Genomic DNA, 23,532 nt, shown 5'->3' with positions numbered 1-23,532 from the left:
AGAGTTGGAAAAACTCAAAGAATGTTGGAGTGAAGGGCTGGTCAGAGAACAACTCTGCCTCTCAGTGGGCAGTTCAAAATGACTTTACAGGGGCCAGTCTGGTGACACAGTGGTTGGGTTCCCACATTCCGCTTTGGCGGCCTGGGGTTCACTGGTTCGGATCCCAGGTGCGGACCTATGCACCACTTATCCAGCCATGCTGTGGTAGGCATCCCACATATAAAGTAGAGGAAGATGGGCATGGATGTTAGCTGAGGGCCAATCTTCTTCAGCAAAAAAGAGGAGGATTGGCAGCAGATGTTACCTCAGGGCTAATCTTCCTCACAAAAACAAACAAACAAAGAAAATGACTTTACAGGCATTTTAATGAGACTTCAAGGGAGAATCCAAGATGTTTCATGGCAGTCAAGGTCTGGGCAATCACAATTGGCTGTGTCGTACTCACTAGGATTAATTTATGATGTATAGCATGCTGTCGATATGATCTTGAGGTGATAGTGGCTTGAGTTTATTGTCATTAATATTTATAATGTCTTTAATCTCCATCCCTCTTCTAGAAGGTCTTAAATTCCTCAACTTAAGATTCCCTTACAGAGGGTGTTTCGTTTGTGGTTACGGAGCAAATGCTACCTTTGGTTGACAGAGGCTCCAGATAGCTGACTACAGAGAGTTTCTACAGGAGCAAACCCAGTGATTTAATTTTTATTGAAGGTATCACTATGCACTGTGATGCATGGACCACACTGCAGAAAACAAAACCGAGCAAAACAAAAACTAAATCTATTTATATAAAAATATGGAATTTTCTTAAAGTCTCAACATAAAGCATTGTCATAAACTATGGTAAATATAGATATAGCAATTTTAAAAGTTATTTTATTTGTCATATTGGTTTATAACATTGCGTAATTTCAGGTGTACATTATTTATCAGTTTCTGTATAGACTGCATTGTGTTCACCACAAATAGTCTAAATTTTATCCATCGCCATATATATGTGCCCCTTTACCCCTTTACCCACCCTCCAGCCCCCTTCCCCTCTGGTAACCACTAATCTATTCTCTTTGTCCATGTGTTTGTTTATCTTCCACATACGAATGAAATCATACAGTGTTTATCTTTTTCTGTCTGGCTTATTTCACTTAACATAATACCCTCAAGGTCCATCCATGTTGTTGCAAATGGGACAATTTTGTCCGTTTTTTATAGCTAAGTAGTATTCCATTGTATAAATATACCACATCTTCCTTATCCATTCATCAGTCGATGGGCACTTGGGTTGCTTCCATGTCTTGGCTACTGTGAATAATGCTGCAATGAACATAGGGATGCAGAAATATCTTTGGATTGTTGATTTCAAGTTCTTTGGATGAATATGAGGTAAAGGGACAGCTGAATCATATGGTCCTTCTATTTTTATTATTTTGATAAATTTCCCTACTGTTTTCCATAGCGGCTGCATGAATTTGCATTCCCACCAGCAGTGTATGAGGGGTCTCTTTTCTCCACATCCTCTCTGACATTTGTTATTTTTTGTCCTCGTAATTATAGCCATTCTGACTGGTGTCAGGTGGTATTTCATTGTAGTTTTGATTTGCATTTCCCTGATGATTAGTGATGTTGAACATCTTTTCACATGCCTGTGGGCCATCTATATATCTTCTTTGGAAAAACGTCTGTTCATATCCTCTGCCTATTTTTTGATCGAGTTGTTTGTTTTTTTGTTGTTGAGTTGTGTGTGTTCATGATATATTTTGGAGATTAACCCCTTGTCAAATATATGATCCACAAATATTTTCTCCCAGTTGGTGGGTTATCTTCATTTTGTCTCCTTTGCCTTGTGGAAGATTTTAGTGTGATGTAGCCCCATTTGTTAATTTTTTCTTTTGCTTCCCTTGACTTAGTAGACATGATATTTGAAAAGATGCTGCTATGACCGATGTCAAAGAGTGTACTGACTATATTTTCTTGTAGGAGTTTTATGGCTTCAGGTCTTACATTCAAGTCTTTAATCCATTGTGTACAGTGCAAGATAATGGCCTACTGTCATTCTGTTCCATGTGGCTATCCAGTCTTTCAAACACCATTTACTGAACAGACTTTCCTTTCTTCATTTTATGTTCTTGTCTTCTTTGCTGAAGATTAACTGTCCAGAGATGTGTGGTTTTATTTCTGGGCTTTCAATTCTGTTCCATTGATCTCTGTGTCTGTTTTTATGCCAGTACCATGCTATTTTGATTACTATAGCTTTGTAGTATATTTTGAAGTCAGGGAGTGTGATACCTCCAGCTTTGTTCATTTTTCTCAGGATTGCTTTGGCTATTCGAGGTCTTTTGTTCAATATAAATTTTAGGATTCTAAGTTCTATTTCCATAAAGAATGTCATTGGGATTCTGATTGGGATTGCATTGAATCTGTAGATTGCTTTAGGTAGTATGGACATTTTAACTATGTTTATTCTTCCAATCCATGAGCATGGAATATCTTTCCATTTCAATGTATCATCTTTAATTTCTTTCAATAATGTCTTATAGTTTTCATTGCATAGGTCTCTCACCTCTTTGGTTAAATTTATTCTTAGATATTTTATTTTTTTGTTGTGATTGTAAATGGGATTGTATTCTTGACTTCTCTTTCTGCTAGTTTATTACTGTATTGAAATGCAACTGATTTTTGTAAATTGATTTTGTACCCTGCAACTTTGCTGTAGTTATTGACTATTTCTAATAGTTTTCCAATGGATTCTTTAGGGATTTCTATATATAGAACCATGTCATCTGCAAACAGCAAGAGTTTCATTTCTTCCTTTCCAGGTTAGATTCCTTTTATTTCTTTTCCTTGCCTAATTTCTCCAGCCAAAACTTCCAGTACTATGTTGATTAGGAGTGGTGAGAGTGGGCCACCCCGTCTTGTTCCTGTTCTCAGAGGGATGGCTTTTAATTTTTCACCATTAGGTATGATGTTGGCTGTGGTTTGTCATATATGGCCTTTATTATGTTGAGGTATTTTCCTTCTATACCCATTTTATTGAGAGCTTTTACAATAAATGGATGTTGGATCTTATCCAATGTTTTCTCTGCATCTATTGAGATTATCACTTGATTTTTTTCATCATTCTATTAATGTGGTGTATCACGTTAATTGATTTGCTGGTGTTGAACCAGCCTTGCATTCCTGGTATAAATCCCACTTGATCATGGTGTATGACCCTTTTAACATATTGCTGTATTCAACTTGCCAATATTTTGTTGAGGATTTTTGCATCTATGTTCATCAGTAATATTGGCCTATAGTTTTCCTTCTTTGTGTTATCCTTGTCTGGCTTTGAAATCAGGGTAATGTTGGCCTCATAGAATAAGTTAGAAAGCATTCCATCTTCTTCAATTTTCTGGAATAGTTTGAGAAGGATAGGTATTAAATCTTCTTTGAATGTTTGGTAGAATTCTCCAGAGAAGCCGTCTGGTCCTGGACTTGTGTTTTGGGGGAGGTTTTTGATACTGTTTCAATCTCTCTACTTATGATTGGTCTGTTCAGATTCTCTATGTCTTCTTGATTCAATTTTGGGAGGTTGTATGAGTCTAAGAATTTATTCATTTTTTCTAGGTTATCCAATTTGTGGGTATATAGTTTTTCATGGTATCCTCCTATAATCCGTTGTATTTCTGCCATTTCCGTTGTAATTTCTCCTCTTTTGTTTCTAATTTTATTTATTTGAGCCTTCTCTCTTTTTATCTTGGTAAGTCTGGCTAAGGGTTTGTCAATTTGTTTATCTTCTCAAAGAATCAGCTCTTAGTTTCACTAATCCTTTCTACTGTTTTTTCAGTCTCTCTTTCATTTATTTCTGCTCTAATTTTATTATTTCCCAACTTCTGCTGACTTTTTTCTTTGTTTGCTCTTATTTTACTCTTCTATTAGGTGTAGTTTAAGATTACTTATTTGGGATTTTTCTTGTTTGTTGAGGTGGGCCTGTATTGCTATGAATTTCTCTTATAACTGCTTTTGCTACATCTCATAAGAGTTGGTATGTTGTATTTTCATGTTCATTTGTCTCCAGGTATTTTTTAATTTATCCTTTTATTTCTTCATTGATCTAATGGTTTTTCAGTAGCATGGTGTTTAGGCTCCACCTATTTGTCACTTTCGCAGCTTTTTTCTTTTTCTTTTCTTTTTCTTTTTTCTTTTTTTTTTTTGTTTTTGCTGAGGAAGATTAGCCCTGAGCTAATATCTGTGCTAATTTTCCTCCACTTTATATGTGTATCACTGCCACAGCATGGCTGATGAGTGTTGTAGGTCCACATCCATGATTTGAACCCTCAAACCCAGGCCACTGAAGGAGAGTTCACCAAACTTAACCCCTGCACTATGGGACCAGCCCCTCCCAGCTTTTTTCTTATAGTGGATTTCTAGTTTCATAGCATTGTGGTTGGAAAAGATGCTTGATATGATTTCAATCTTCTTAAATTTATTGAAGCTTGCCTTGTTTCCCAACATATGGCCTATTTTTGAGAATGTTCCATCTGCACTTGAGAAGAATATATATTCAGCTGGTTTTGACTGAAATGTTCTAGATATATCTATTAAGTTCATCTGATCAAGTGTTTCATTTAAATCCACTATTTTTCTGTCTGGATGATCTATCCATTGATGACAGTGGGGTGCTGAGGTCCCCTACTATTATTGTGTTGCTGTTAATTTCTCCCTTTAGGTGTATTAACAGCTGTTTTATATACTTTAGTGCTCCTGTGTTAGGTGCGTATATATTCGCAAGTGTTATGTCTTCTTGGTGGAGTGTCCCTTTTATCATTATATACTGCCCCTCTTTGTCTCTCATTGTCTTTTTTATCTTGAAGTCTACTTCGTCAGATATAAGTATGGCAACACCTGCTTTCGGTTGTTTGCCATTAGCTTGGAGTATCGTCTTCCATCCCTTCACTCTGAACCTTTGTTTGTGTTTAGAGTTGAGATGTGTTTCCTGGAGGCAGCCTATTGTTGGATTTTTTTTTCTAATCCATCCAGCCGTTCTGTGTCTTTTGATTGGAGAATTCAATCCATTTATGTTTAGAGTGATTATTGATATATGAGCACTTAATACTGCCATTTTATCTCTTGTTTTCCAGTTGTTCTATATTTCCGTTGTTTCTCTTCTTTGTGTTTCTGGCTGCCATTTTATTTTGGTGGTTTTCTGTGGAGGTTTTCTCAGGTTTTTTTTTTTTTGTACTGTGGCTCTGCTCTGGTGTTTTTGTTCAATGGTTATCTTGAGGTTTGTATAAAAGATCTTGTAGATGAGATAGTCCATTTTCTGATAGCCTCTTATTTCCATTAGCCTGAGTAAATTCCATCCTTTTCCTCTTCCCCTTATGATTTATTGTTGTCATAAATTATTCTGTTTTGCGCTGTGAGTTTGTGACTAAGTTGAAGAGTTTATAGTTACTTTTGAGGCCTTCCTTCCATTTACCTTTTAAGTTATAATTAAGTATCTGCTACCTTGTTCTGAAAGGGAGCTGAAGTTTTCTGATTTTGGCTATTTATCTCCTTGCTCATAGCCTTGCAGTCCTTTGCCCTTTAGTTGCAGGTATGAAGGCATCCTTAACCATTTCTTGTCGGGGTTGTTTGTGGCGATGAACTCCCTCAGCTTTTGTTTATCTGGGAAAGCATTTATTTCTCCATCATATCTGAAGGATGGTTTCACTGGATAGAGGGTTCTTGGCTGAAAGTTTTTGTTTTTCAGTATTTTTAATATATCATTCCACTCTCTCCTAGCCTTAAGGTTTCTGCTGATAAATCTGCTGAAAGCCTGATAAGGGTTCCTTTGTAGGTAATTTTCTTCTGCCTTGCTGCCCTTAATGCTTTTTCTTTATCATTGGCTTTTGCCAGATTTACTTTTATATGCCTTCAAGAAAGTCTTTTAGCGCTGATGTAATTAGGAGTTCTCTTAGCTTTGTGGATTTGTAAGTCTGGTTCCTTCCCCAGGTTTGGGAAATTCTCACCTATTATTTCTTTGGACAAGCTCTCTGCTCCTTTCTCCCACCCTTCTCCCTCTTGACTACCTATAATCCTTATGTTGCTTTTCCTAATTGAGTTGGATATTTTTCGAAGAACTCCTTCATTTTTTAAAATCTTAGTTCTCGCTCATCCTCCACCTCAAGCAAGTCTATATTTTTATCCTCTAAATCGCTAATTCTTTCCTCCATACATCAGCTCTATTTTTCAAGAATTCTAGATTACTTTTTATTTCATTAATTGTGTTTTTCATATCCAGAATTTCTGCTTCATTATTTTTTTATAGTTCACTCTCTTTTTTATAGTTTCAATACTGAGAGAAGTATCCTTCTTCTCATTAATTTTATCCCTGAGCTCATTGAACTGTCTTTCTAAGTTTTCTTGTAAGTCACTGAGTTTCTTTATGACAGCAATTTTGAATTCTCTGTCACTTAGATTGTAAATTTCTGTGACTTCAGGGTTGCTCTCTGGAGAATTGTCATTCTCCTTCTGCTCTGAACTGTTGCTGTAATTTCTCATGGTGTTTGATGAACTAATATTTCTCCAGGGCATCTGTGGTAGTTTCAGGTCGCAGATTCCTCCTGCTGCTGCTGCAGGAAAGCAGGAACTGTGTTTCTGATCCCAGCTTCTTTGCTGGGAGTTGTGGGGTATTGTGGGGTATCGCTGGTGCCAGCCAGGAAAACGTTCACCTGGGTGCGTACATCTGCCACCGCCTCATCTTCCAGTCCCGCCAGCCACTGTGCTTGGAGAGTGGGGCTTCTTCAGAGGGTCTGAGCCTGGGCCACTCTGTGGGACTGCAGCAGCACTGTGCTCCCCTGCTGGACAGGAGAGCAGCCACACGGGGGCTCAGGGCTGCTGCTGCCTGCTCCACAGTCATGCCAAGATGCGCTCCTGCCTTCGGGGCCACAGTGGTATCGTGGGCACTCACGCCAGCTGGGAGAGTGGTCATGCATGTGCACAGGGCTACCAGCATGCAAGGCAGTGCTCAACTATCTCTACCCCCTCCCCAGGGATATCCCTCCCCCTTCAGATATTTAGCTATGTGTCTCTCAGGCGTCCTGTTGTGTTGTGTGGGGGGTCACTGAACAATGAATTTCCATTTAGTTGTAGTTCAGTGGTGGAGAGATAAAGGGAACAGCCACTCTGCCATGTTGCTGACATTACTCCATATGTAGCAATTTTTTAAATGATGGTTACAAAGGTTTTAAATGCTTGAGGAAATGCATACATATTAATATAATGTTAAGCCATAAAAACAGATTTTCAAATTTTATATAAATGCTAATGTCATAAAAAGTTAAGAATAGAGACTAGAATTTAGTGTTGAAGTTTTAATAGTGATTATCTCTAGAGAGTAGGATTACTAATGATTATTGTTCTCTTTTAAATTTTTCTGAATTTTCCATAGTTTCTCATGTATTATTTTTCTAACTTGGAAAAAAACCCCCAAATATATGATAAATAAAATTCAAAAAATCTAAAAGCTGAATCAAGCAATGCTGAGTTTCCCAGGTGCCATTGTCATGGTTGTGGTGCACAGAGAAGAAGGCTAAGACAGCAGGATTCTGTATTCAGGAAGTGGAATAGCCTTTATGTCATAAATTTTGCAATATTCCAAGAAGGCTGTTCTTTTTTCCCCCTACATATGGTCAGATTGAATCTGTATATGGTTAGAAAAGTTGCTTAGCTTTTTAAAAATCAAGTCATTTATTTTTCATAATAGTAGGCAAGGTTGCCTAGCTTTTAAAAATTTTTTATTCAATTACATTTAATAGTGGATATTTAGACATGGGAGCTGTATCTTAAAAGAAAAATTTCCCAAACATCAGGTCGCCCCTCTACCCACATTTTGCAAATGACAAAACTAGGGCCCAAGAAGGTTAGACCACTGGCTGGAGGGCAGAAGTTTGCTCAGTGAGAGAAGGAAGGCTAGGCTCAGCAGTCCTGATCTGGCAGCTCACAGGATCCATGGAGCAAAGGATGACAGATGAAAAGAGATTCATGGGGCTGGCTCAGTGGTGTAGTGATTAAGTTTATGCTCTCTGCTTTCATGGCCTGGAGTTTGTGAGTTCAGATCCTGGGCATGGACCTACATACCACTTACCAAGCCATGCTGTGGCAGCATCCCACACACAAAACAAAGGAAGACTGGCACAGATGTTAGCTCAGGGACAGTCTTCCTCAAGCATAAAGAGGAAGACTGGCAAAAGATTGGCTCAGGGCCAATCTTCCTCACCAAGCAAAGAAATAGATTCATATAGGGGCCGGCCTTGTGGCCTAGCAGTTAAGCTCAGTGCGCTCCACTCGGCAGCCCAGGTTCAGTTCCCAGGCGCAGACCGAGACCACTCAGTGGCCATGCTGAGGCAGCAACCCACATACAAAATAGAGGAAGATTGGCATGGGTGTAATCTCAGGGCAAATATTCCTCAGCAAAAAAAAAAAAGATTCATATAATTTAAAAGTTAGTTTCTCTATTCATTGCAGATTGCTTGGAACAACTTGCTATTTTCTGGTAACTAAAACAAAAGCCTACAAAAAAAGGCATGTATTTTTTTTGTCAGAGTAAAAGCTAGGCAGGAAAAGACTCAGCAGCTATGAGGGTATGTGTGGAGGAGATGAAAAGTGCTCACAGCGCCTGTGACTCAGGTTCCAAGTGCTCCCGTATGTTGGGTTGCGTGCTCCATATGGGCTGAAGTCACTGAGCCTCTGCAGTGCGCCAGCCTCTCTGCGAGTCTCCCTTCTCGATACCGTCTCCCTGAGCCTCACAACCACACTGTACAGAAGATGTTTCCATCTGTGTTCCAGAATTGGGGAAACTTATTAGGCTCATAGAGGCTTTGGGAATTTCTCACGATCACCTAGCTAATAACTAGCCAACCCGGAATTCCTGTGTAGACCATGCGACTGGAGTCCACCACCCTCCTGAACAGAGAGAACGATAACTGCCGTTGGCTGAGCTCGCAGCCTCCGATCCCAGCACCCTTGAATACGGCACATTCCCCACTTGTAGCTGCTTTAGGTGGATTGTGGTCAGAATGAATTTTCCTTAGAGGTTAGAATTAAAGAAGGCTCCATCCTGAAAGAGACAAGAATGGACGATATCTCTGGTTTGGTACAGTATATGTGTCTGTATGTATAATAATCTCTTGCTTCACTTTTCTCACAAATTTCTAGAAAATGTTCCTCCCTCAGAAGATGCCATCATTAGTATTTGGTCGTAAGAGTTTACCCAGTAACTCTTTCACATGTTTCTTCAGTGCCAAAACAAAGTGAGATAAATATAATTTTCTTACTGTTTCTAGGCTGACAATTTCAATCAAGGCTTATGGAGAAGGGGTAAAATGGATGACGGTTTGGGAGAATCTACTCATTTCTGTATAAAATACCATATACCTCTCCTTTCAGGGAAAAAGAACAGTACCGTCTCTCTCATTTAACAAGAACTGCTTCAAACAATGCCCCCTTTCTCTTTCCCATCTTCTTCTCTGGCTAAACCAAGCTCTTTCCTTGTGTAAGGTTGCTTGTGGTGACCTGGCAAACAAAATCCACCCTGACATCTGTTGTGACCCACAGCCACAGCAGCTGGGATCTTATTAGAAATACAAATTCTCAGGCTTCTCCCCAGACCCTACTGCTTCAGGATTCTGGAGATGGGAACCCAGAAAATTGTGTTTTTAAAAGTCCTGCAGAGGATTCTTATGTACCCTAAGTGTGAGAGCCACCCACATATAAATTATTTCCTTTTTTAAAAAAGAGTTTTAGGTAATATAGACCAGAGCTCTAGAAAGATCACTAAGAGTGAATCTAGTCATATAGTTCTTGCATATTCAATAATTAAGCTTAGCAGGTAAAATGCAAGATGCCCAGTTACATTTGAATTTCAGATAAACAAGACTTTTTTCAGTATAAGTGTGTCCCATACAATATTTGGGACATAGTTATACCAAAAAAAAAAAAAAAAATTGGTTTATCTGAAATTCAAATTTAACTGGGTGTTCTGTATTTTTATTTGCCGAATCTGGCAACCCTATCACCAACACATGCTTCTTCAAGGGGGCTCTGCTCTGCTCTCTTCAAGAGGCAGGAGTGGCTGCTGGTTGGTGGGCCCAGTGGCCTCTCTGGTTTTGGTTCTGCAGCAGGTCATGCTGGGAAAACAGCACTGTGTAATCCATGCCTGTGCCTTTTATAAGCACCTGGCTGCAGGCTGTGACGTGAGAAGACAGTAGCTGCTACACTTAACATTACTTGTTTATTTTGTATCACAGAAAAGATAAAACCTTTTCTCCCTTTTAACCTAATAGCCTATTAGGAAATCACAAGATGTCCTCCCCATTAATCCCTCCAGGGAATTTCAGAAAATCAGGCAAAGTGAGACAAAATAAGACGGAGGTTGGGGAGTATGATTTGTACCACAGCAGAGTAGCAGCCAGCATGCCCTGACTGAGCCAAGGCTAAGTTTCTGGCGAAGCTGCATGTGCGCATAGATGCACATTTGGATGGGCGGGTGGGATTCATAAAAGCTTAGAAAATGAATACTTACCGTATTCCTACTCACGTCAGGCATTGTGCATGAGTCTTTACATAAATTACATTTCCTCTTGATGTTATTACAAGAACATTCTTCGAGAAAGAAATGTTGGAGACGAGGGAGATCAGCACTGAGGTCAGCGTCGCTCCTCCATCCTCTGTCTCGCCCACCCAGGCGAAAGAAGGCAGCCAGCTCTATTTACTGCCCATGCCCTTCCTCCAAGGGGGAGGCAGGAATACCTTTCAAAAAGAGAGAAAATCCATCCTAAAGCGTAAGGAGTTTGGAATTAAGTTAGGAGGTTGCCCTGAGCAGGAATCCTGGAACAACGAGCTCCTGGAGCCTTGGATGACTCCATGAGATGCAGCAGGAGTCAAGAGAGACTCGGCTGAACGTGGCTCGTGAATTTAATCATCCTGTTGAGTAGCCCAGCCTACAGGCACCAATCATAAAGCACTGGGAAAATTATGGCACACGTATTCCTTGTTAGGTAGTTCACATAAATATGTACTTCTTTTTACATAAATCTGTACTTCGTAGCCAGTAATAGAAATAGTTGACATTTTGAGTTTGTTTTTCTAGTATATGTACACTTTCGCTGCTAAGGATTATGGAGAAAGACATAAACAGCCAAATGCCAACACCCCTTTCCCCACCTCTGAAATTCGAGAGAATTTGAATGGAGACATGCATGGGTTGACATGGAGACCAAATGGCCTCTTCTACCCTCCAGCCCCCACCTCGGGGCAGGTGTAAGTGACAGTGGAAAAGGGCCTGCAGTCACATTTCTGGCAGCGCCCAACAGTGAGTAGGACATTTTTGTTCAGTTACAAATGAGCAAACGGCCAGGCAGTGGGATGAGGGGCAATGGCAAACAGAAGGGGAGAGGACGGGAGCCTCGGGGGTCTGGACTGGCTGTGTGGATTTAAGGAGGAGCAGGTCAGGACTCCCACACCATTTGTCACTTACCATAAAACTTAAGCAATATATTTTATCCGTCTTCAAAGCAGCCTCCCAAGCAATTAGTTTAACTGCAATTTGGGGATCCCTGACAGAGCTCCCACAGTTTTTCACTAGCCATTAACCAGGCAGCTGTTTTGGGGGTTTTTTCCCTAAAGAATTCAAATTTAGTAATCACTTTTATGGGTACTTAAATTGCCCTTGTTATTTCCGCTTCCCTATGAGAGATGCTGTTTTTGTGTTTTCTAAGTGAAAGACAGAGGGTTGATTGACACAGCGATCTCGCTTTCTTCACTGCGTCTAGATAGAAACCAGTTCAATCTGCAGCGAGCAGTGGGAGAAGTGAGAACAATCCAAAGTTTCCAGAAAGCTTGTGAAGCATGAATTACTTTGTAACTTCTTGCCTCCTACTTCTACCAGATCGAGACACGCTGGTATTCAGAATTGATTGGAAATAAATTTTTTGATAAATTTGATAATGGTTTTCAAATATACTCTGTACCAATAACAGTCTTGACGTACTGTATGTGCACGGCTGTATGTAGATTTACATATGTAAATAAAAGCAAGTAAATGTATGTACAAAGATATATATATACGTAAGTAGATACACACATACGTATATGTGTTGGTAATCTTCTGGCACATTGTAGCTGCTCAATAACTAATAACTATTACTATTACTGAATACAACAAAGCCCCATCACGATGTGATCAGTGGAATCAGAAAACCCAAATGTGGGGTCACTTTCTTGTGCAGTGAATTAAAAAACACAGTATTTTCAGCTGGTTTGTAATGTCCCCAGAGGCGTGCAAAATGAAAAGAGTGAAGCTTCTGTTGTACCTAAAGAGCATGCTGTGCACTAAGACAACTCCAGAGAAGTCCCACTTGCTCTTGCATTCAAAAGTGGGGGTGGGGAAGAGGCCAGAGCCCATCGCTAATCACAGTCCACGCGAGCCGGCTTAAGCACAGGGTTTATACTGCATCCTGAGTAGTTGAAAATTATGATGCATGCAGGTTATATGTTAGCTGATAAACCAAATCATTCAACTAACTAGTTACCTCATTTCTCAAATATTTAATACAAATGAAAAACTTACTATTAACTACAGTTAATAATACTGTATTGCACATTTGAAAGTTGCTAAGAGAGTAAATCTTAAAAGTCCTCACCACAAGACACAAAAAATTTGTAACTATGTATGGTGACGGATGTTAACTAGACATTGTGATGATCATTTCACAATATATACAACTACCAAATCATTATGTTGTACACCTGAAGCTAATATAATGTTATATGTTAATTATACCACAATTTTTTAAAAGTATATTCTAATGTTTACCCTTAGGCTATATCAATATGGCATCATTAAAACGGGCTGAAAAGTGAAAATTCAGTTAAAGAGGGAACCGGTGCAGTTAGACCTCCTGTGGCAGGGGTAACGGTGGCCAGAGGTGCATTTCTCATGGTAGCCGGGGTGTTCCAAATGCACAAATGGCAGTGGCCGACAGATGCCAAGAAGCTTTTCTAACTTGGAATCAGAATTGGGTGGGTATGTCATCATGTGGGGTGAAGGGACCTCATCTATATTTTGTTGATATAACTCAAAGAAAAGTTTCTGTTTTCTTAAATACAGACATTTATCTTCTTTGAAAAATAAGATGAGAGGCTCTGTTTAAATATTGCTCATGTTACAGCTTCTGTGGATAAACCCTGCATAAACAGTTGCCTAGGCTGATTAAAATCACATATTATATACGAATTAAAACTATTGACCATTTAGGGGAACCATCACAGAGCTCGACAATGCACTGGCACAGAATTCCATCAGTGTTTTCTGCCTGAGCCAGAACAAAATGACTCCGATTCTTACAGCTCATTAATTTCCAAGCTGGGTTATTAAAGATGATAACGTTTAGTTTTTCAGTGTGTTGGGTTCTCCTCTCCCTTTTGGTTTCTAAAGAGTAAATGGACATTTTACATCCAGGACGTGGATAGTAATTTCACAGCTCTGTCTGTAACACCCTATATATTTGACCTTGAGGAACAAGCCTCAGCCTTCTCTCTCAGCCAAACAGAAGCAGAGTTCTCAGAATCAACACTTGGTTCCTAAGGAATTTCAGGAAATTCTTTTTCCCTTGCTCCCTCACGCTTCCTGGGTAACCAGCCTTTCTCCTCATTGTCTCAGAATGGTGTGAGTGTCTGAGAGGCAGGGAGCAGATGAGACAGGCTGAGGAGCCAGCCCGCCTGGGCTCAGATCCCCAGTCACCCACTTACTTCTCTGGGTAACTTTGAATAATTACTTCATCTGTAAGGGCCACGTTCCTCATCTATAAAATAAGAAAAAGTCACATAGTACCAGGCACCTAGTAAGCATTTAATAATTATTAGTAGGAGGAAAACATTCCAGAAATCTCTGAAGGGCTACATTTTGGCGGAGTAGAAAGAATGGTACTTTGAGAACATAAAGTGATTTGTTGTGAGATTTGGGGCCAGTCACCAATATCTCTGAACACTTACTTTCCTCTAGGTAAAATGGGAAATGTAATTACCTTATGGGCTTGTTAAGGGGGGAAATAAAGTAATACACTTATAGGAAAACTTGCTGAAAGAGCACGGGCTTCGGCATCCGAGAGAGGGTTTGAATCCCGGCTCTCCTACTTACTAGCTCTGCGATCCTGAGCCAGTTACTCTCTTTCTGTCTCCTTATTTGTGAAGCAGGCATCGTAACACCTCCACTGCAGAGTTGCCACGTGAATTTAGGGTTAATTTTTATGAAGTTCCTAATGCGTAGTAGGGACTTGATAAATGGCAGGTGCATTATTGTGTGAAATGTTTTGTAATCTATTAGCACTATGCAGATAGAAGCTGCCAATTTCATCATGACTAGTTTTGCTCTTCTGGAAGATGGGTCAATAAGCTCGTACCTCCAGCCCCCATCTGTAGCCTGCAGAAACCTTTAACAGTTACCACTTCCCAGGAATGCCAGGTGTATGTACCGTGAACTTTGAAACTTTAACATCTCATTACTTTTGAAGTCTCAGAAACGCAATGCCAAAAGAAGACATCACCTCAGGAAAGCAGCCGTGTCAATGATCTGCTTTCTGCAGCAAGAATCAGAAATCTGGGCTAACGACGTGAGGATTTATTTATCTCACACAGGAGAAGATGCCAGAAGGCAATCCGGAGTGGGTTCCATCGCTCCAAAGCACCATCGGAGGCAGCAGGTCCTTCTGTCTACCTGCTGTTGCTTCTTCTTCAGGGCATAGCTTCCATCTTCGTAGCCGCTGTGCAAACACATTCCAGGAAGGAAGAATGTGGGCAGGGCAGCAGCTTCTCCTTGTATCTCATGGACCAGAGCCAGGTCCAATAGCCACTCTAGCTGCAAGGGAGTCTGGAGGAAAGGTTGACTAGGACGTACCGTTGTCCTGGATGAAACTGGGATTCTAGAAGGAAGCGAGCAGCTAGCACTGTCTGCCACAGTGGTCTGGACTCCTGAAGGGTGTGCTAGTGAGGACGAGCACTGGCCCTCCAGGAGAGCAGGTGTCTGCTCAGGCTGCTTCAGAAGATGACTTTGCACTGAAGACTCTGGTAATTCAGAGATTCAGACTGTCTTCCTTTTTTTATGGTAAGAGCAGATAGCATAAGATCTATCTTCTTAACCAGTTTTTAAGCATGTAGTGCAGTATTATTTCACGTGGAGTAAGGCGCTGTTTGCTTTTCTTGCTTTGCTTAGTGGGAAGTGGGAATGCAAGTCTACAATTGAAAGAAGCAGTTCATATCTATGGTGATTATTTTGTTTTGGTTTGGTTTAATCATTTTTGCTTTTCTGAGGTTTGCAACTGCCCCAGATCTCCCGGCTGACACCCTCCTCACAGTGGCTCTGTCCCCCTGGTCCATGGCTAGAGTTCTGTCTCCCCAAGGGAATTTGTGGACATTCCCATGGACACCAGCCTGGACCTCTTCAGGGCTCTCAACTGCAGTGTGTGGAAATCCTGGGGGGCCAGGCATGGCTCTGGCAGAGCAATGAGCAGTGGCCCTGCACCTCACGGTCGGAGCCGCTTCCTTCCACGTGAAGAGGGGGGCACTTGACTGAAATGTAAATCCTACTCAAATAAACGTGGCCCAACCCCATACAGGCCATAGGTATTGCTATGAATTCTCTGAGAAGGGAAGATAAATCAAATACATAAAACTGAGATTGGAGCCGTAAATACAAAAAATAAATGTTAACATCAGGAACAGGTCTGTGTGATATAAGCGTTCCTAAGAAAAGTGTCTATTCCTGTTTGCTAGAGGGATCTCAAAGGGAGGGGGAGTCACCTTCTCGGTGCAAAAGTATCCCTCAACACAAGGGAAAATAAGAAGTGTGCTCTACTGCTCTTGACCCAGTGGTTGAAGTTTTCGTATTACTTCATCTTTTAAGGTCTCCGTTAAATTATGGATGCTATAAAGAGTAAGTGACATGTTGATTAGACTTTATATTCCATAACATTTGATCTTAAGTAAGCTTATCAAATTAACTCTAGGAAATTCCACAAAGTTGACGTTTTCCTGGGAGTGCGGATCGGGCTTTCTTCCTGCATCCAAGGACCTGGCCTAATATGGGCAGCCTGGCACAGAGTGGGCATCAGTGCTTGTTGGCTCAAATTGGTGGAGGGGATGGGGGGTGGGAATGAAGGAGGGGAGGGTCTGAGGAGGCCAGAGCTGACAAGGCAGATAGCTCCCTAGGGGCAAGTATGGCAGCTAGGAGGAAACTAGAACTATCTGGAGAGAAAGAAGGCTGGAGCAGCCCCGTAGAAAATAAGCATCTATCGCGTGTATTTGGCAAGAATTATACTGCCGCTTGGTATCATCAAAGTGGAGATCAGGAACCAATTGTGCAATGCCACACACAGACACAAACCACCATGAAGAGGATAAATATGGGTCATCAGGTCCAGTTCTAACATCTGCCTTGGATTTATTTTTAAATAAAGCAGGTCTTACTAAAGTAATTAGCCTAGCTGTGAGAATTTTGCCACTGATGCTGGAGTTCCCAAGATAATAGAGCACATGTTGAATAAGAAGATAGCTCTGAGCCTCCATGTTGCCCTGGGGTCCTTTTTTAGGACATGCTTATTGCCCAAATTCATAAGTTTTGAGCTAATTTCACATTTTAGTTGCTCTTCCTTGTCTGTGCACAGTGACAGAATGCAAGCCATAATACTGATGAGTTTCACATTTTGATAAACAATATAAAAGTCCTTTCTGTCTTTTATTCTAACCATACAATACTTTTAGAGTATGTTCTTTTTAAACTCTGTTTAAAGATAGAGTGCTGACACTCACGTCTTAGAGAATAGGAAACAGTTTGCCCTGCCCTTTCCTTCTGCATGTCCAGCCCCTCCATCTCTGTGATCTGTGTCCTATGGAATGAGACTACTGACTCAGAAACATTTATTTATTTCCGGAGATTTGTAATGTAAGTCTAATATAAAAGAGTCAACATCCTGTGCTAACTCATTGCATTACATACACACACGTAGACAATCAGTAAATTTATCCAGCAATGACTTGTGATAAGGAGATAATTAACCATCCTCCTCTTTACAGTGGAAATGCCTTGCTCTCGGCACTCGGAAAAATAATTGGAAAGAATAGAAATAATTGGCTAAGCTTTTTGGGAAAGCAAAGTGGTGGATGTATCAACATTGTAAGTATGTATGCTCTCTGACCAGCATCACGCCCAGGAATCTGTCCTACTGAATTGCTAGCATGTATGTACAACAATGAATGCTCAACCCTGCAGTACAGCTTATAACAGCCAAAGGTTAGGAACAAAATCTAAATGTTTATCATGAGCAAAGTGATCAAATAAACTACAAGACAGCCACACTCTAGATTATTCCAAAAAGGATGGTGAATGGTACAGAGGTAGTAGAAAGAGCGGCAAGACACATCGATAAACAGGGTGGTACTATAACCGTGCACATGACGTGGGCTCCTTTAAATGAGCAATCTGCATATTTGTGCATTTTTGCGTATGTTTGTAATCTTGTAGGAAGGAGGTTGGAAAGATGCACACCAGGTCATCAACTCCGGTTCGTTCTGGGGATTCTGGGGAGTTGAGGGGTTGAGTGTGAGGAGGACCGTCCACATTTTGCTGAGATAACTCTTTGTAATTTGAATCTTTTACAATGAGAATGCAATGCCAAATGCTTTTGAGTAATTTTTAAAAACATCTTGGATCTTTGCTTCTTCAGGTTTAAAAATAAAACAGTGTGCACTATTTTTACTTTCAAATAATAACCAGCACCTGTGAGTACTATGAGTTGATGTACAAAAAAATAATATCAGGAAGATCAAACAGAAGTAAGAGTAATTAAACAAATTCTTAGAGCTGGGTATGTTACCAAACAGCACACACACACATGCACACACACTTACACACTTTGTTCGACTTCATTCAATCACTTATTGAAGTGATATTTAGAATGTGCCTACAACTTGTTAGTGCTAAAATAAATATACAAGTGCTAAGATAATGCTGTGCTAAGATAAGTGTACAAGTACATACACAACAAAAATATAAACACTGGGAAATAATGAACCTGAGATTGAACTGATGTCTATTAAGGTCTTCCAGAGTGTGGATATAGAAGGGAGCCCTCATGTACAGGAGGAAATGAATTGTGTCTGAGATGCGCACTGCAGATTCCACAGGAGAGGGTTTGGGTATCCTAGGGTGGACTGAGAGAAATGACTCTGGGTTATCTACAATAAAGCTGGCGCAGTGACCAGTGACACAGAGAGATGCCACCAAGGGAAGGGGGATAGACTCAGTAAGTGGATATGGCTCCACGTCAAGAAGTTTAGAATCTGATTTTTCACATATTTCTTAGCTTTACCAAGTAAGATCCTGGCTTAAATTTCAATTTTAAGGGAGTCATTAAATAAGAAGAAGTGCCATTATTAAAATTAGTGGGAGTTTAGAAGTAGACATTTTGCAAGTTCTGGGCAGGCAGACAGAGAGCAGTGTCACGGCTGGGCCCCAGGCACCACACCTTCAGGAGAGGCAGACTGAGCAAGCCACGCCGGGGCTTAACTCCTTCCACACCAAGTGAACGTGGAGAAAGAGTGTCTGTAAATGTGCTATCACGTGCTCTCCACAGCTACATTATGAGATAGCACTTATCATATAGTGAGGCTCTAATATGTGATAACTAATATGTCACACCAGCTGCTTACACAGACTATCTTACTTAATCTTCAAATTACTCTGGAGGTACGTATTATTACCATGTTACAACGGAAGAAACTGAGGGCCAGAAGGGTTGGGAAAATTGCTGATGTCAGCACACAGCAGAAATAAGATGCCAAACAATGTGTGTCTAATTTCAAAGCCAGTGTACTGTCTCCTAAAAGAAGAAGATGAAGAAGACCAAGACGATGGGAAGGAAGGAGGGAGGGAGGGAGGGAAAGAGAGAGAGAGAAAAGAAAGAAGGACGGAGGGAAGAAAGAAAGAAAGCACTATTTTCAATTACATTGTTTTACGTGTTAAAAACTGAGGACCAGAGAGGTTAGTTAGTTTGCCAAGGTCAGCTAGCAAGTGGCAAAAGCCAGACGGAAGCTCATGCCCCTGAGTGCCCTGCCCACCGCGCGGCGGCTGGCTCGCCCATGTCGGGAAACAACGAAAGCATGATAAATCTGACAATTCATTACGTGCTCATTTTACATCTGCATGTTTTCTCTAAACCAGTGCTGGAAGGGTAGAAAACTGGTTCAAAAATATTTTTTTCTCTCTCCCTGAGAGAAATAGTTTTTTCAATCAAGCTATAATGCCAAAGTAAACAAACTATGTATTACACGTTCAAATTACACAGAGCAATAAATAATTCTCAAAGGTAATAGCAATGATTTCCAAAAATTCAACTGACATCCCAAATTAGATCTACAGAAGATCAGCCAATTAACTCTGCCAACAGCTCTCTCTATTTTGCTATCCTCACTTGTATTCTAAAATTTTGTTTATATAATTACTTCAGAACCATTGGGGAAGTAAACTCATTTCTATCTTTTTGGGAATAATTGTCTTGTTCAAAGGGCAGCAATTCTAGCTATGAATATGAAAAAGATGCAAAAGAAGAATAACCAATAATTTGTTTTACCAAAAGAGAACGCTGCTTCAGCTTGCAAGGAAAGAAAGGGTCTGGAAGGCTAACCGGAAATCATCGCAGCATTTCACTCAGATGATTGGCAGAGGCAAAGGAAATAGCATTGGCCTCTGGGTTCTCCTTCCTAAGGCGATAACCCCCAGGTCTGGCTGGAGGAAGAGTCTGCGACGCGATGGCTTCCCTATGTGGAAATTCAGGAGCATCTCCCTTTCCGCACTGGGGAGAAGGACAGTGTTGTGTTCTTACTACACAGCTTCAAAATTCCCTTTCCTCAAGACTAAATCATACATTGCCTGAAGAAATAATCAGTTACAGAAAAACATCGAGGGACCAATATGCTCACAGCAATCCTATTTGTCCTGGCAACAATTGGAAATTACTAAATACAACAAGAGAACGACTAAGTAAACTGTGGTGCAAACGTGTGCCATGTTTCTTTGATCCTTAAATGCCACTGACTGCAAGGTGCAACCTCATTTTGGAGCCTTCGTTAGGGGAAAAAGACACAGTATATTATATATTCACCAAATATTTTTGATTAACCAACACTGCACTTTATCTGTACAATTACATCCTCTCAGAATTGAGGTTGGCGTCTTCTTTATTTACTTCTCTAGGATGAAGTTCCGTCTGAGTCCCGTGGCCCTGGGCTTGTTATGTTATGGAATATAAAGTCTAATGTGGCTCAGCAGAGGCACGCAGCTTTTCTCCCCCAGGCCCTGTCTCTAGCCCACCCCGTTAATACGTCCGTGATTGACCATTTAACTTCTAGGCATCTGGAAAGGTCTCCGAGTTCTGTCTGCGTTTCCTCTTCGGTTAAACTGGTAGTTCTTTCCTCTCCTGAATTACTCACATCATGTATTAAATAGCTTCCCTTCAAAGCAATCTGGAAATTTTTGACAGAAGTGTTCAGTGACCGAGGGGCAGAGCATCACAATGCATAAATCAGGCACGTCTATTCTCCCAGCTTTTAAAATGCCATGATCTGCTCTAAAGAATTTGGTGATTCCCATTGCCTTTAATGCACCTGAGGGTGCGGCAGGCTCTCTCCTGTGTAGGCAAGAACTTTTCCTTTCAAAGCCCTGTCACATTATGATAGTTTTGAAGTCATTAGGAAATCACTGGGAATCATATTTAAGTTAAAATTTCAGTGCACCTGGTGTTGTGAAGTCGGCTGAGCTGGTGCTCAAGTGGGCAGGTGCTTCTCCACCAGGTGGGGTCACAGTCTCGGCTAAGGACCACTGTCGACCGTGCACTCCTCTGCCGGGCCACCTGCGTGTTCCTTTGACCTAATCACTCTGCATATTCTAATTTGAAAAGCATTAAAATGCTAATAAAAAGATTCTTAGAAATAAAAAATATCAGTAACAGAATCTCAGTCAGCCATTTAAAAAACTTGTGTTTAAAGAATTTTCAATCACAAGTGAAAGTGTTCACTTACCAGGTGTTGGCCCTGGGATGAGTTACTTAACCTCTCTCTTGAAATGATATTATCTACAGCAGAGGGCTTTGGTGAAGACTAAATGAAATGAAGCAGTGGTTCTCAAAGTGTGGCCCCTGGACCAGCAGCATCAGTGTCACCTGGGAATTTGTTAAAAATGCCCATTCTTTAGCCTCACCTCCAGGTGACTTTGAGGCATGCTAAAGTTTGTAAAGCACTGAGATAAAGTATTCAAGACACCTAGAGCGCAGTAACAATCATAGCTACCGAATTCTAAACATATAGCACGTGAAGGGCACCATGCTAGGGGTTTTCCGTGCCTGACATTACTTACCCACCACAACAGTCCAGCGCGGCCCCAGACGCTCTCTGTAGGTGAAGGACCTGAGGCTCCCTCAGCTGGGGAGCTTCAGGTCGCCCTGCACTCAGCTTTCTCGTCTCCAGACAGCGACGTCATAGGCCACAGACTCAGTCACCTGGTCAATCGCATGCTTATTGGTCTCGTTTAGTTTATCCCCTCATTTTATAGATTTAAAAAAGTGATTCCCAGAGAAGGAAAATGACTTGCCAAGAGTCAAATAGTTAATGGAAGAGCCTGAAATAGAACTAGAATCTTGAAGTTTCTACTCCGGGACTATTTCCATCCATCACACCACACTGCCTCTGATTTCAATGTGGACGCTCTGGTTTAAACCATCAAATGGATATACATGAAATGTCACTCTCAGAATATGTGTTTCGTTCCAGGAGAAAACACTTTTTCCCCCGAGAATACTCAAGGCCCTCAGATATGTGCCACGGCATTTCAAACACTTCTCTCCAGTGCCCACTTGTATTAAGATTTATATTGTAGACATTCCTTAAGTATTTAGCATACTGACTGTATCAGAACGTTCTTGTTTCCTTGAAAACAAGCATAATTATTTCATGCCCTAAAGAAAAAAGACCAAAAATGTTGTTGACCCCAGTATCCGGTAATAAGTTGCAAATTGTTGGCAACTTTTTAGTAGTAGAATATTTACCTAAAAAGCAAAATGTTGTTTGGAGGTTCCCCTCAACCCCATTTTTCATAGTTTTATCATATACTCATGCACTCAATTGCTTATTTACAAATTAAAAGCTGGGCTACTTGTGTGGGCTATTTCAGGTTCCAGTCATAAATTAGGTCTTTAATTTTTCCAAGAACTTGTTTTAATCAGTAAATTATTAGTTATGTTCTTGATAGAGATATACAGAGGCAGTCATCTTATTATAAAGTTTGAGATTGTACAGAAAAACAGTCTGTAAATTCAGCGTTTTCCTGGCAAACCTCAGCACTCAGAGACTGGGCCGAGGCGCGTGGTACTTTGCACTTTGGGGAGGCAGCTGTGCGGCTCAGTGTTCAAACCAGAGACTCACTCGTGGACCAGGACACCTGAGAACGCAGCGCGAGAGGCTGCAGTCTCGCCCACTGCTGTGACTTCACATGGTCTACTGCCCCTAGCTGGGAACATTTATTTCCTTATCTATTAAAAAGGACGGTCAACAGTTGCCTGATTCTAAAGTTGGAAACTAAAGAAATTCTGTAGCTTCAGTAGTTTAGGATAGATTCATTTACTTTATAATTCCCGTCATCCCAAGCCTTCTCATTTTCCCAAAAAGCACATTCACATTTTGTTGCTGATAAAGAACACAGAGGGGCGTGTTTACTTGCCGCCTGCCCAGGATAAGCAGATAAACGGTGTCTGCGTTTGAAAAATAGCCCAAGGCTGTAGACTTCCATTTTATGTGTTAGTTACTTATGTGGTGTTCTCACAGGTTGTGTAAATACCATATACTCTGACCAAGTCTTAGAAGCTCCTGCTAGTAAACCACGTGGTACAGCAAAGTCATTCTTTTTTTCACTCGAGTTGTGCTGCTTTCTCAATTTCATATATAGCAATTCTAAAATTTAATCATCACACATTACAAGAGCAGTAAACGACCTTCTTTCTGTTTTTCCTAGTCGATACCTTAATTCATTTGAAAACTAGTCATATCAGTGTAGCACTTGACGTTTCTAAAGCATTTCCTACACATTGTTACTTGGTCCTCACGTGTACCCTACAAGCTGGTGTGATGGATACAGGCCTTCAGGGCTCCAGACTTGTTCACAGCCCCACAGAAAGTTTTGACTCAGGTCTCTGGATAATGAGTCCTTTTCAAACTTCAGCAATCCATCATTTTCTATATGTCAGGTCACTTTTCCTTCCACTAATTATTCCCACTAACAAACTTGATAAAGAAAATTTTCAGTTTGTAGAAAGCCAATGAATGTGAATTTGAGAAAAATTTAATAATGGAGTTAATGTGAAATTACAAAAGGGAAAAAGAAATCTCCTAGCCACCTACCAACCCAGTCTCAAATTTGTATGAGATGAAGACACACCAACCAAGTTCCTGGGAGGGGGAGGAGAGGAGATGTAG

The 23,532-nt window shown here is 40.7% G+C and overlaps 1 long non-coding RNA gene across 2 annotated transcripts in view; it reads right to left on the bottom strand.

Moving 5' to 3' along the window:
* The window catches only part of LOC138919051 (uncharacterized), a 36,830-nt gene extending 15,008 nt beyond the window's left edge, over window positions 1-21,822 (bottom strand). The window contains exons 1-3 of one of the 2 annotated variants that reach the window (XR_011428945.1): window positions 21,422-21,822; window positions 10,541-10,767; window positions 7,684-9,076 (exon numbers count right to left, since the gene is read on the bottom strand). This is a non-coding gene — a long non-coding RNA (uncharacterized lncRNA). Of the gene's footprint in view, window positions 1-7,683; window positions 9,077-10,540; window positions 10,768-21,421 lie in introns of those variants that run through there. The other variant, XR_011428946.1, reaches the window with a different exon arrangement.
* Between the last annotated feature and the right edge of the window lie 1,710 nt (window positions 21,823-23,532).

Source organism: Equus caballus, chromosome 19 (genome assembly GCF_041296265.1).
Source record: "Equus caballus isolate H_3958 breed thoroughbred chromosome 19, TB-T2T, whole genome shotgun sequence".
Classification (NCBI taxonomy): domain Eukaryota; kingdom Metazoa; phylum Chordata; class Mammalia; order Perissodactyla; family Equidae; genus Equus; species Equus caballus.
Note: the sequence above shows the minus strand (reverse complement) of the source record. Positions and strands in the feature narration are given on the sequence as shown.